The 14,423-nt window shown below is 46.9% G+C and overlaps 2 long non-coding RNA genes across 6 annotated transcripts in view; one reads left to right on the top strand and one right to left on the bottom strand.

The window, feature by feature from the left end:
* The window catches only part of LOC109387590 (uncharacterized), a 74,667-nt gene that overhangs the window by 14,523 nt on the left and 45,721 nt on the right, over positions 1 to 14,423 (top strand). The gene's annotated exons all lie outside the window — the stretch shown is intronic.
* On the bottom strand, positions 8,817 to 12,682 carry LOC109387591 (uncharacterized). Its single transcript, XR_002125039.1, has 3 exons — positions 11,654 to 12,682; positions 10,470 to 10,548; positions 8,817 to 10,216 (listed from the first exon to the last, which is right to left on the bottom strand). It is a non-coding gene; the product is annotated as an uncharacterized LOC109387591 (long non-coding RNA).

The raw sequence follows: 14,423 nt of genomic DNA, 5'->3' as shown, positions 1-14,423 counted from the left end.
CTGCACATGCTCAGTGAATGAAGTTACTTCATTGCATACTTTTATTATTGTGTTCTCCGGAACCTCCACATCCTGCTTCATCTAGACTGGTCAGTTGTTATTGTTCTGACAATTAAAGAGACACAGTTTTAGGAAAACCATAATCTATTAGTTGTGAAGGGGCTGAGGGCCAATCTGGAATTAGTGTTCATTTACTCTAAATATCTTTTAAAAAGCAGAATAGAACATGTTGAAACATGTGATGCTTAAATATTACCTTGATGATATTGTGTTTTTAAGTTGCTACTGCAGGCAGTAAGAAGTACATTATTATGAACAAATATTGTGTGTCTATTTTACACACGGTGAAAGATGTGTGGATATTTATATTTTAAGGAGTCTTTCATCAATATTAATGCTTTAGTAGAATTTTTATATTCTGTATTGCTCTATTCTAATAGATTCTGCATTTAATAGAATTTTAATATAATACAATTAAATTTTTTTTACCTATTTGGCCACCATCCTACATTGCTGGTTTATAAATTGATATGACACCTTTGAAAATTAATTTGGCAAGACAGCGTGCCTTGTGGGATCAGAGCTGTCACTGGCCCTAACATGCAGCTTCATTTAATCACAAAGGAAGAATTAACACCTGCCGTGTACTTTGACATGATTTCTTTTATTTACAGCATCTGTTTTCTGCTTACGGAGTTATTTTCAGACTTCTTTTGATATGAAATTTTATTATAATTCTAGTGCATGTATCAAAAGGAAAATATGAGCGAACTTCTTTATGTTCAGACTCCAACTCCTCTCTGTGACTCTTTCCCTGGGAGTTATTTTTGTCCATGCTTTTCTACATAATTTTGTCCTCTGTGCCATCAAGGGTAAAATGCTATATCCTTCCTTCAGTGTGAGCTCGAAGCTACTAAAACCCGTTTTGTAAATTTTGACACATGCGCTATGTGCCATCAAGGGTAAAATGCTATATCCTTCCTTCAGTGTGAGCTCGAAGTGGCTAAAACCCGTTTTGTAAATTTTGAGACATGCGCTTTCTTTGTCTTGCCAGAAGGTGTCAATGGGAAGGTTTTGGAGACTCCTTCAGGTGGCCCCTAACAGGCTAGTTGGCTGAACGGGGGAGGGTCACAGTGCTCCAGCTGCTGTCACGAGGTGTAACCACAGTTCCCACACAGGAACGACAGCAGCAGGTCAGTAACAGATGCCCAGCACACAGTGGCGTCTGACCTCGCGGAGCATATGTGACCTTGATTTTACAGACAGTGAAATGTGAAAAAATGGGCACCACCGAACCAATGAAATGCTGTTTGTAGCAGGAACAAAATTTTAACTGGTTATAGCTTTTGATCCTCTTGCTAGTGAAAATCTGTTGCTAGGAATCTATCTTGAATAAGTAACGATAAAGGCAGAAAATCCTCTGTACAGAGATGTTCACAACAATGTTATTTATATTTGTAAAAATTAAAAATATTCTTTCTTTATGGCAACAGAGGAATAGTTAAATAAAATATGATAAATGCACTCAGACAGCAAAACAGATATACAGCAGGACTTTAATTCTGTATATTTAAAAAAATGCACCAAACTTACGTTTACAGGAGAGGAAGAAAAATACATCAAAATGCAAAATGTTATCATGAAAATCAGATTTTTAAAAAGTCATCATTATTTGTGTCAGGGTGATTTGGGCTTTGTTTTTGCTGTTCAGTAAATTGAATCCTATCATTTTCTTTTTTAAATTACTTATAAATTTTTTAAAAGTATATACTACTTTTATTATTTATTTAATGTTATTTGACTTTTTATTTAATGAAAATCACAACCCTATATTGTATAAGACAGTTTTAACCATTAGATTTTTCTTTTCATCACATGCTGCAGGCATTTTAGTGATTTTAAAACCCTGTAAATAGGAAATGTTTGTTAGAAGGTTTAATATCTTTTTTTCCAAGATCTTTGGTTGACCACAAAGTGTCATTCTTTCGGAAACTCGGAATATAGCATTTCAGCCTGAAAGCACCCTTCCAAAAGATGAGTTCAGCTGCCTCTGTGACTCCAGGCATTGGTCCGTCTCCTTGGTGGTTTGGAGCAGCAAGGGGACTGTCACTGAAGTCACCCGCCCAGTTCTGGGAGCAGGGGCAGTCCAGGCTTCTCCCACCTGCTCTCCCTATGACTTTCCTGTGACACTTCATCACCACCTTCCCTGTCCACCCCCGCAGTTACACTGACAAAAACAGCCAGGTGTTTCAGACAGTCCTCCTGTGACATTCATCTCATTGTGTTTTCTGGAAATTCCAAATCCTGAAGTCATGGCAGGGGCTGCAGAACCAAGGCTGCTCATGACCTGCCCTGGACTTTCGGAGCAGGACAGTGATGAATTACCAGGATGTTTGCAGCATCCATGTCCAAGTACAGGTGCCTAAACACTTTCCAAAGTTTGAGGAAAGTTTCCTTTTACTCACACTGATGTCACTTCGCGTGTTGTCTTCCACATACATTCAGCTCAGGAAGCATGTTGGCATCAGCCAGTTTAGGGTATGCGGTCACACAGCAGAATTTGTTTTTTCACTCCTGGTTAGGTGTCATTGGGCAGGTTATTTAATTCTCCAAAGCTTGGTTTGCCCGGTTGTAAAGTGGAGTGGGTACAGTGATACTATTCACCCGAGGAAAGAGCAGGCCTTTGGGCGGAATGCTATAATTTGCCTCGACAAGAGCCTGACAAAGCACTTTATCAGCCGATGTTCCTTTGTTCTCCACCTGCGATGTAGAAAGTCCACACAGGGTGCAGTCCTTCCTGAGTGCTGTATTGCAAAAGAGGCACCTGCCTCAGGAAGGAGCTACACAAAAGTCTCCAAACTGGTTTGGCTAGGAAAGTGCTTAGGGACTCAGTGTGTGCTGCTGTGGTAGCAGACATTGTCGAGTCAGAAACCCGGTGAACGTGGGGGCCAGGCATCGCCTCCATCCTGGAAGCAGGTGGGGAGGGGCTCCGTGTCCTCCATGATTTAGCATGCCTGCTGCCTTCAGGTCTGTGAGAAGCGATCACAACTCTGACAGCTGGCATTGGAGACACTGAGGCTCAGGTACGAAATGTGGTAGCTTGTGTCAGCGGGATAACATTTAGTTGTGCAGTTTTCTCTGTGACAAGTGCTGTCGTCATCCAATCTTCCGGACTGAATTTATTTCCATTTTAACTTGTGTTTACCTTTGATGGGAATACAAGCTTTCCCCAAATGTTCCACTGCCGATGTAAAATGAAAAGAACAGCCTTGGACAATCTGCTGCTGAATAAACTGTGTATTTGGGTCATGGTGAGCATCAAACATCTCTCTGTCTCGGTTTATGAGATGAGCCACTTGAAGCCATGCCTTAACCAAGTCAAACCATTCCCAGAAGAAGATATTTTATAAGGGGAAAATATTTGGTTTTGCAAAATAGTTTTAAAACCTTGTTTTACTCATAGGTGTCCATTAACACAGGCTTTCGAGTTCACATGAATCCTTTTTTATTTCAAGGGTTTCACAACTGCCTCTCCCCTGTCCACCCCCTTACCCCCCCCAAAAAAGTTAAGAAACTGGTCCCATGTGAATAGGGGCCCTGTGTGTGACTCTGGGAGTCGACTTTCCGAGTTAGAACCAATAGTACTTATCTGGAAGTGACGCTGCCAGCGTTGGCAGCCTGAGCCACAAGGCCTGGCCAGGGTCTGATTATACTGAAGACAAAGCAGCGAGTGGGCATTCCATTCCAGGGTGGACCTGTGACCTTGTGATCCCTCCCCAACCGTGAGAAAGTTGCTTTTAGCACAGCTAGTAGGAGACAAAGAAGGGTTTCTGCTTTGGGAAAACCAGCTTGAGGGGTTTGGGGTTTTTCTTGGCAGGACTTTTGTTGTGTTGAACTGGTGAAAAGTAACTCTCCAAGTAATCCACAAAAGAAAAGGTTTATTTGGGAAAAGAAATAGAAGCAAGACCAGCACCGCAGTGCAGTGCGGAAAGCACACCTCCTACACGGAGCTCCTACTGGCAGCCCACGTGGAGGCAGAAAGACCCTGGTTTCAAGATGGCTAATCCCTTTATTATGACCCCACCCCCAGAATTATCATAAGGGTGAACAGGAAATCAGGATTAATAGAGTTAACAAGGGCCCAGCCCCCACATAGTCCTCCCAGCTCTATGGTTAAGCATCTTAAGGTGCCAGTTCACTTTATCAGTTCATTGAGAAAAACTAAAAATGTTTCAAAGTATGCTTTGTTTGAAATATTAGATCCATGTATTCAGAAAATTCAAAAGTTGGTCTTTATTTAGATGTTTATGCTTTGTTAAGTCCCGGAGAGATGAAAACCAGTAAGACTTGCTTTCCTTAAGGAATGTACAGTTTAGTGGATGGACATAAACATACTTTATGTTCATTTTAAGATAAACGCAGTCTCTCTGACCTTACAGGGCCTCTCTGCAGAGACCAGGGGCTGCCTCTGTCATCGGTGTCTGTGTCTTCATCTATCAAATGAAGACAATATCAGTCCTTCCTACCTTAAAATGTGACTGAGGGGATGAAATTATACATCTGCAAGTATTTTCAGTACATCTTTTACTAGTGTTTCCCACCTGGTGGTCCACCTGAATTGTGTCACCGGGCGGTAGGGGTGACGGGCTTGTTAAAGGGGGGGGTTCCTGGCCCACCCCAGACCTGCTGTATTAGAATGTCAGGGAGCACATTTTTATCACAGCTTTCAAGCGGTTCTTACTTTGAGTTAGAGAAACTTTGTTTTGTTCAAATGTTTTATACTGTTGTTATTAGGGATCATCTTCAGAACTAAAGCTTGGAAACAGTTACCTCCCCAAGGTTACTTGGTGTGTGGTGGAGACAGGGCCCAATCCAGTTATCTATAAATCTAGTGGTTCTCTTTTTATGACATCAGATTGTTTCCTTTCTATGACATCAGGTTATTCCTTCTATGGAAGGATTATGTGAATGAAGAGTACTGTTTTTCTTAGTGGGAGGCACTGTGTTGTGAAAGTAGCCATGTGAGTGACAGACTGTTCTAAGGCGTGCAGGGCAGATTGCGGGAAGGAGCAGGTCCCCTGCACAGCTGGGCCTTGGCACTCGGCTCCTACTTCCTTGTCTCCCTCCAGGGCAGCCCCCGCCCCCAGCTGAGCACATAAGAGAAAACGGAGGAGTTGCACTTGCCTCACCTTTCTGCTGGTTCATTTCCATAGCTGATCTTCAGGGCTGTCACAGTTCCCAAACTGCGTGCCTCAGCACCCTCAGAGTCACGGGTTCCATGAGATATTTAAACTTCCGAGGGAATCGCAGTGATACATGTGCAAACCCTAGCTTGAGGCGGTTCCCAGTTTCAACTTAGAACATGCTACATTCCTTTCTATTATGTAGTATCTTCATGAAATTGAATTTTTAGCTGTTGTGATACAAAGCAATTTCTCAGGAAAATCCATATGTCACCAGGAAATGAGAGAGGGTGTCCAGGCTGGTTCCAAGGTGTGAGGAGTTGTCCGGTGCCAATCCCCACACACGTCCCGATAGTAGGTAACTGTGGTCCTTTTGGAGCAGAGGGACAATATTTTTCCTTTTAATTTATGTGTGTTAGTTTTTCAGACAGCTACTACATCGATGATAGGACATAAATGCTTACCACACTGTTTGGACTTAACTACTTAATAAAGCTAACCACTAGGTGTTTCCTTTGGCCTGGGGCATCGCGAAAAAATCAGAGACACTAAGGGTGACATGAAGCCATAAAGTTTAGGAATTTCTGCTTAGGTTGGAGGGAGAAGAGAATTTGATTGAAACTTCAATTAAAGAAATGTATTCATAGAGAAGTCACTGATTTCTTCAGGCATTGGAAAGAAGTGGTCGGTTTGATGGCCCAACATCGGGGCCCTCTAGACAGGACAGGACTGGGATGCCTAGACATGGGGGACAGGGATGCCGCCCTGGGCACACCTGTCTTGTCCTGCAGTAGCACAGTCTTTCCTCACGTCCTCTGCTGCCTACCCCAAACCGACCCTCACTTCTTAGGCTTCACCTCTTCCTGGGACTGCACCCCAGACAATGCGTTGCTGGCTTCCGCCGTCAGTGACTGAGGGAAGGGGATGGAAAAGGACCCCTTGTCCCCGCTCACTGCCTGCTTCTCACGTATCAGGACTTGAGATCATTCAACACAGCGATGATTATTACATGTCTGCCTCTTCTGGAACTTTCAGTCAGTTCACAGAAATACCTTTCATAATTTTTCAAGAAAAAAGGCAGAAATCAGAAAAGAATGTTTCATCTATCCAGTATCTACTGTTGAATGGTGAGAAGCTGCAGTGGGCGGAACACGAGTGGGGCTCAGGCAGCCATGTAGACGATGGCCACTAAATTCATGGCCGTTTTTCTGGCTTTTCATTTCATGAAATGGGCATAATACCTACCTCAGAGGGCTACTGAAAGGACTGAATGTACGTAAAGTGAGTGATAGCACTGGGCTTGGCACATTCGAAACATCCAGCACGCGTCATAGGTGTCTTCAGAGCCGAGGCTGCTGCACCTGCTGGGGTCTCCTCCAGCCTGAGCGCCACAGGGGTCCGGCGGGTGGCTGGCAGGCTCTGTGAGTGCCTACTTCACTTTCCCCAGGACACACACGGACCGGGTCCCCAGGGATGTGGGGCTCGCGTTCACTGGCTCCTGCCTGGGAAGTAGAAAGAATGCCTGGATTGGTTATTTTTATTTACTTCCCTAGGAATCAGGCTTGTAAAAAAATACGTGTGATGTTGATATGCTTTTCACTTTTATTTACAAGGCTCACTCAAGGCGGCTGCTTTTTGGAGTCCTGGAATGATCTTTTATGTTTGTTCAGAATCTCTCAGCTGCACGACCTGGTATGCTTACTGTCTTCCCACGTTCATCTTTTTAAAAACAGTTTCAGTCCAAGTTCAATGGCTTTTGGCCATGAACGGTGGCAACAAAACAGAGACCTCCCTTGTTTTCAAAGAATGTATCTACCCCAAAAGGTGTGCTTATGAGCGGTTCCGGCATAAGGACAGCACAGATTTCAAGGTGGAGCAGATCCTGTTGCCGTGGTTACAGTGCTGACCGCCCTGACCCCTCCCGAGACACTGCTGACACACTTATGCTCCATGTCCCTGGCTGTCCTCCTCCGCCCATTCCGTCCTGGGCCTTTGCAGAGAGTGTGAGCTGTGTCAGAGGCATTCAGGGAAGTGCGTGTGTGTCATTTTGACAGTGGCACCACAGAGACAAAAGCATTTCTCTGCCCCTATTGCTGTGAAAAGCACGAGAGCCAATGCTTTCAGTCACTTTCGTTTTCCAGGAAAAGCAATGGTGCTGGTTTGTTTGGATGCCCTCACAGGCGCAGTGGGATGCACACTGCCCTTGTGATGTCGTGAGCCAGTGAGCTGCATGCTTCAGAATACAGATTGTGTGCTGAGCTCCCTCTAGTGACAATAGTGTAGCTGCGTTTAAGGACAGTGAAACTTCCAGTTCAGTTCCGTTGCTTTTCATTTCATAAATTTAATAATTTTCCATGCCACTTAATTTTATACAACCACAGGCATTTCTTGAGTCAGAAACTTTGTTACGGAAACATTTAGTACACTATAATTTGAAAAGATTATATACAAAATATATTGAAAACAGAAATTATAATAACTGAAAATATTTCCTGTGATTACAAAGTGTGAATGAGGCAGTGTTTCAGCTCAGTGTGTGTGTATAAGACACGCCCTCCCCACGACACACATGGCTCCAGCTCTCTTCCCATGTGCTGCCCTTGAGCCACGCACCTCCCCCACTTGCTGGGTGGGGCTCTTGGGTGGGGCTCTCTGGGGGGGGGGGGGCACCCACATCCCCCGTGCGCTTGCTGAGGGCAGGATGGGAATGGAGGAAGCGGGGATGCGCAGCCCTGGGAGTTTGAGGCAGCCTGTGAGCATGTCTCACTGAGGACCCCGTGAGGCTGGCTCACGCCTTCTGGATGTGTTTTTAAAAGTCCAGGAGAGCAACATGGTCCTGGTTGTGAGTTTCACTTTTCTAGACCAAAACAGCTCACCTTGCTCATCAGCTTTTCTCACATTTTGTACTTAAAATTAAATATAAGAAAATTGCAAGCCACCATAGGAACTCGTACAGAAGCATCCTTGACACGTGCTGTTCCGTCCCTCCCCAACCCCAGCTCCAGACCAACGTCTCCAAAGTCCCAGGCTGCTAACCGCTCTTGGGTGCAGCACAGTGATGGGGCTCGGGCTGGGGGCACCGTGCCGAGCTCCAGGCCTGGCTCCCACCCTTGCTCGTGGTTGCCCTTGGGCACGTTGGTTGGCATTGTCTGCAGAGTGAAGGGAAATCCTAACACGACCCATTTCATCAGACGAAACCAGCCCTGACAGAGCAAAACCCGACCGGTGTGTTGTAGGCCCTGATGAAGACAGCAGGCTGCTTATGTCCCGTCTCTCATCACCAAACTGTGCTCTCTGTTAGAAGAGTGAGGGTGCTCAGGGCCTCCTCAGTAAGCAAAGCTGTGTTTTCCCTCCTCACCTGCCGGCTTCTTTTGCATACGGCTGAAATCTGTCCAGACTTTCTGAGAGCCCCATTTACAAACTTGACACCTGATACTTTGAATATAAACTCTTGGCTGTTGCCAAGCTGGTTTATTCACTGTCCTCAGACACACCCTTATCTATCCTGTTTCTCTTCCCCCTAGACTGGCATGCGCTCCAGCCCTTCTTATCACTTCCTTACAGATTAGCTCATACACCACTTCCCTAAGCAGACATCTCGCTGGGGAAATAGATTATAGAGTATAAGGTATATCATGTGCACCCTTACGGAGGAACTGAAAAGCTGCACGAGTGCTGAGGTCTTAGGCAGGACACCTTAGCGGCTTCCGATGAGCAGAGAGAAGTCGTGCAGCTCGCGCCCTCCTCTGGTCACGGAGTGATGCTGGCTTACGGGGTGCAGGCTTCCCAGCAAGCACGAGGCCGAGGGCTGAGGCTGTGCAGCGCGCTTGGTCATGGAGCTTGGAGGGGTGGCCCTGCCTGATCTGAGCCCTGACGAGGGTGTGTGGGTGCTGGGAGAAGGCACGGGTTGAGGCAGGCGCCAGGGCGAGGACCCGGAGAGGAAAATGCAGAGCGAACGCAGCAAAGGCGGAGAAGGACCAGCCTCCGATTAACCTATCCAGTGTTTTATTGTTTCTGTAAAAGCGCAACATGTTCGTGTTTTAAAAAGGACCCCGACATTGTATGTATTACAATAATACGCAAAGGTACAAAGAAGAAAGTGAAAATCACCACCGCCTCCTCATGCTGAGGTTACAGCTGTTGTGGAACAGCCGGCATATTTCCGTCTGTACATAAACACATGAATACTTTTGTAGGTAGGTTCATGTTCTGTAACTCCCTGCATTTACGTGTCACTGGTGTGAATTTGGACTTGACTCTGAGGACTGTAATGAAGGTTTTCTGTAAAAAGGTAGCGATCATGGTGGCATGTTAGGAAAAACTAACGCTGTGCAGTGTGAATCTGAGGCAGCGTGGTGGCCCGAAAACCAGGAGCCCAGGCCAGAAATGGCAATGACACTGACCAGGCAGTGGCCGTGGGATGGAGAAGGGGTGGGCTCAGGTGACATGGAGGTAGCTGCGCGGCCTGTGGCTGGAGGTCGAGCTGTCCCCAGTGATGGGAGGCATGGAGAGGGGGACCTCAGTGAGCCCCAGGATGCCGGCCCAGGGCAGCCACGGGACTGAGCGCCCTAACTGGCAGCTGCACGTGCTGTGGGCTCTGCGTTCCCCAGAGCAGTGAGGCACTGAGGTGCGCAGGGCTGCAGCTCAGGCAGCCCTCAGAGCTGAAGGCAGAACCCTGGGCACCAGTGGTGGAGACCAGGAGGACCAAGGGCTCAGCAGTGGGTGACACCACAGCCATTGGCCGGGCAGAGGACTTTGGGCAGGGACCATTTTGCTCAGTTGTGTGTCTTCAGAATAGCCCCAGCACACAGTGAACTCAGAAGCATTTCTCGAACAAATAGATGAATAACATTTACTTCTATTTCAGTAGGAAAGCTGCTGCTTGTGGTAGCATGATGTGATATAAATGCATGTGCATTTTCTCATGTTTCCAGTTTCTGATGGCTGCATTACAACTGCTTGGTTGTGCCCACTGGCTCTGTGGGAGGGGCGGAGACCAGCTCTCCGTGGGAGCAGGGTCAGAGGTCAGCGACCTGTAAGAAGAGAATGTGAGACCTCCCGCGGCCCTTCTGTGTCCCTCACTGTTTGCCCGTCCCCATAGCCTTTCCTCTAGCTCTCTTGTCAACTGTGTCACAGTGCCGATGGCACAAAGCAGCTAACACCTCCATCACCCCCAAAGAACTGGGGAGCTAGCTGCTACCCTCACATCGCATGCATGTGAACAAGGCTTTGTGTTAATGACTATGAAATTCAATTACCACCCAGTAATATTTATTGAGAACCTACCATTTGCTAAATATCCCCTAGAGAGCGGGGATAGACTGAATGCAATGCAGAAAATGATTCCTGCCGTCACGTTCACCATCTAGAGGAAGAAATCATTACATTAGAGATGATAGGTGATGCAAACTTCTGTCAGTCACTGTTTTCAGGGTATCGTATCAGGAAAGCCTTTATGTAATGGCTTGCTAGACTCCACACAGACACACCATGTCACTGGCATTCCCTGTCACTGGTCTGATGACCTCAAGAAAGAAAGGGACATGACTGACGCCTGACGGGTGCTTCACAAGTTCACACTGACATGGAGCGATCACTGCTTCCCCCTCCCCCTCTCCTACCACAGGAGCTGAAGAACCTCGAACACCTTCCTAAATGCTCAGTAGTCGTCTGCATTTCATTTTTAACAGGCCCAGAACCCCCTAGAATCTCTGAAGATACCAGTATGTTGATTTTAGCAGTTTGTTTTGTGTCATGTATTGTATTTGCTCAGGGATCAGTTCTGCTCATTGAGTTCGGTGGTTTTCTTTCCACCTTGTTGGTTGTTTGGTCACATTTGTGGGCAAGACGCCAACTTGGGCAGTGCCGGTGGCTGAGAGAGGATGAATTCTCGTTTGCTGGGTTTGGGTCCAGCCAACTGTGACTTCAGGAGCTGTGTGTGGCAGATGGAGGGCCTGTTTCAGGGTGTGCAGCTGTCCTCTGCTGTGACAAGGCCCGGCTTCTCTGTACCTTACGTCCACAGTGGCGTCTCCTCTGAAAAGTCTCCTGTACGCAGCTTGGGCACATCAGTGTCAGCCACAGGTGGTGCAGGCCCGGTCTGTCTTTACGAGTCACCTGGCCCAGGCAGGGCCCTTCCAGCCGGCTTCTGCTTGTTTTGCAGAATTCTGCTGGGAAAACTCTTTTCCAGGTCCTCTCTCATGGCTCTGGGCCTGTGTTCCATTTCAGCACCAGTGAACCCAGAAGCTCCCCACTTCTCCCCTGGACAGTTAGCAGCCCCCTTCTGAATTGTCTGAAACTTGTGTGGATGTATTGACATTGCAGGGGATTTGGGAAGACAGGAAAATGCTTGTATTCAGTCTGCCAGCTTGGGCAGGAAGCCACCCACCCTCCTGTGATCGCCCGTGACTAGAGGTCCACTGCAGGTCACAGCCACCGAGCTGGCCTGCGGTCTCCAGGAACGGGTCTCTTACCTGCTCTCGACTCCCGTCCCCTGTAGCTTTTCCAGGATGACTGATGGCGTCCTGCCCACACCTCAGGCATTGGTGCTGTGGGAAGCATTTCTCTCGGCCACTGGCAGTAGCTAGACGCTGGACGTCAGGTGGGCTCATTCCCGTCTCAGATGTGCTTGTTCTGTCTTTTCAAGGGTTGAAACTCCTCATCGAAGGTCTGCTCCCTGCTGGGAGGAAGTTGTGCAGGTCTCCCTTGGTGTCACCTGCTAACCATCAGCCGTCCCTGAGGATAAGGAGCCCCTTTGTCTTTGTTATCTCTGACCTGATTTCTTGTCAAGGCTAAGCCCATTGGCGGCTTTGGCGTTCCTCCCAGGCATTGCTCATCGAGGTCTGGCGGGGACTCCAAGGCTGTTCTTGTCTTTTGACTTCTGCTCGTGTTCCTTGTGCCTTTTCAAGTCTGAGTGCTGGAAACAGCTCCTGGTGCCATGGTGGTGGCTCAGCGCCACTAGGGCAGAGGAGGAGGAGTGAGTCCCTGGGGACAAAATGCCCCCTTCCTGGAGCATGTGCTGCTGAGCCGCCTCACACGGGTAATAGAATCGGATACTTTTCATGACTCCAGAAGCACACATTTGAATGACGCAGGCTCCCATCTCCAAAAGCCAACCCATCAACATAACACAATTTCTCCTAACCTAAAAATCTGTGGCACTTTTCTAGAAGGTGTATGTTTATGCATAGGTTTGTGCATAAAAACCCGGAATGACACACAGCAGACGTTAATAGGACTTGTTTTTGTGCGTATCTGTGCCTTTTAACCTTCCCACCACGTGCAAATACTGCTTGAATGAAGCTGCAGTGTGTGCCCTGTGCTTCCGTATTTAATCTTCTCTTCTTGCTGTGCAACCTCAGGTATAACCCTCACTCCTAAACTTGATTGAGAAGCGTCAGGGCTGTGTCTTTGTCCTTGCCTCCTGGTGACACTTTTGGGCAGCTGCCCTCCCTCCATCCCTACAGCCTGTCCTCAGGACATGTACTCCGGCTCTCTCGGCCGTCCGTGGCCTTGGGAAAAGCCGAGCAGAAGCTCACCAGGACAGCGCATTGCATTTCTCCTTCAGCGATATGCTAGGCCTGTCAGTGGCGTCTTTGTCTCCATACCTCAGTGGAGCTTTCTGTGCCTTCCTGGGTCAGGAAGGAACCCAGACTGACGTCTTCTGAGGAGAGTGCAGAGCAGGCATGCGTTTTCTCTTCCTTCCAGATGATAAGTTTGGACTGATAAAGTCTTGTTAAATGTAATATTTCCTGACCTATAGTGGTAGACATGTTAGGCAACTTCAGAAAGTAAGTAAAGCCCGTGAATTAAGGGAAAGTGCCCAAGGTCACGTCCCTAGACAGCCAGGTCTAGAACCTAGACTCCATTTCTGGTGCTTGTTTCTCTAAACCATTATGCTGTGGATGTGAAGCTGAACTGGAGAACAGTCTCCAGGACACGCCCTTGGTTTATTTACAGAACGAAGGACACATGACAAAGCGTGTGTCGTTTAGTTCCATGTAAGTGCAAGTTCCTCATCTTCAAGGATTGCTGTGTGACAGCTAAGTCAGGCTGGGTGATGCACAAAGGTGGTTACCGTTGTTTGAAAAATGCGCTGGGGATTTTCCTAGAAATTTCTACTTTCCTGAAAGCCTTTCATTTCCTCGTCATAACGTTTCACCCCTGTATACATGCAAGTTCCTGTCTTCCTACTGTCTGCACAAAAGCAGGGTATGTTTGGGAGCAAGTTCAAAGAGATCTCCAAGTGGAAAAGGCCACGTTGATATGACTCAAGAGTAGGTGAGCGAGTGGAAGCCAGGGGAGCAATGTCATCACTGACAGAAGTAAGGGAACACTGAGAAGAGCTGGTGTGGTCACCGTGAGCTCCCGACAGTAGTGATAGCCGGGGGTGGGCTGTGCTTTCCCGCCGTATTTACTGTCACGGCTATAGTTCAAGCACTCCTTCCTAGCTGTCTGTAATGAGCTCCATAAGCTGTGTGCATGCCCTGGGGAGGAGGTACGCACCCTGCTGCCACACTAGATAGGGAACTTCCATATAAAAATAAAGGAAAACAGACCCAAAATATTTAATCGCATATTTTTTACAATTCCAGCAGTGAAGTAAACCAGCTTCAGCAGAGAAAGGGTTATCACAACATAAAAGAAGAAACTATAAGGAAGGTAGGCTATAGACAAGTCCAAGCCATTTTAGAAAAGGGCACGATTATATGAGGTGTGATAAAAAACTATGGTGAATGTTTAAATTTGAAAAAATGTATTACAGTAAAAGACACATTGCCATTAATCCTCCTCAGAATAACCCCCCTTGCTTCGAACACACTTATCCCATAATTCTTGCCACTTTCTGAATCAGTTTTGGAAGTCCTCTTTCGTGAGTGTTTACTTCATCCTCCATCATGACAATGCTCCATGTCACATGTTGCTTCTGATACGGCAGTTTTTGTCAAATAAAAACATTACGGTGTGTCCTCATCCATTTTATTCACCGGATCTGGCACTGTGCGACTTCGTTGGGCTCTTCCCCAGAGTCCAAATGATTCAGGACATCGAGGCAGCCACGATAGCGTAACTAAAGACACTCACTAAAGACACTCATGAAAGAGAACTTCCAGAACTGCTTCAGCAAGTGGCAAGTATGATGGGATAAGTGTGTTCGATGCGAGGGGAAGTATTTTGAGGGGGGTTAATGGCAATGTGTCTTTTACTATAAAAATTTTTTAATTTAAACATTCACCATATGTT

Source organism: Hipposideros armiger, unplaced genomic scaffold (assembly GCF_001890085.2).
Source record: "Hipposideros armiger isolate ML-2016 unplaced genomic scaffold, ASM189008v1 scaffold_163, whole genome shotgun sequence".
Lineage (NCBI taxonomy): Eukaryota > Metazoa > Chordata > Mammalia > Chiroptera > Hipposideridae > Hipposideros > Hipposideros armiger.
The sequence above is the reverse complement of the archived record's forward strand: the minus strand, read 5'-3'. Positions and strand labels throughout refer to the sequence as shown.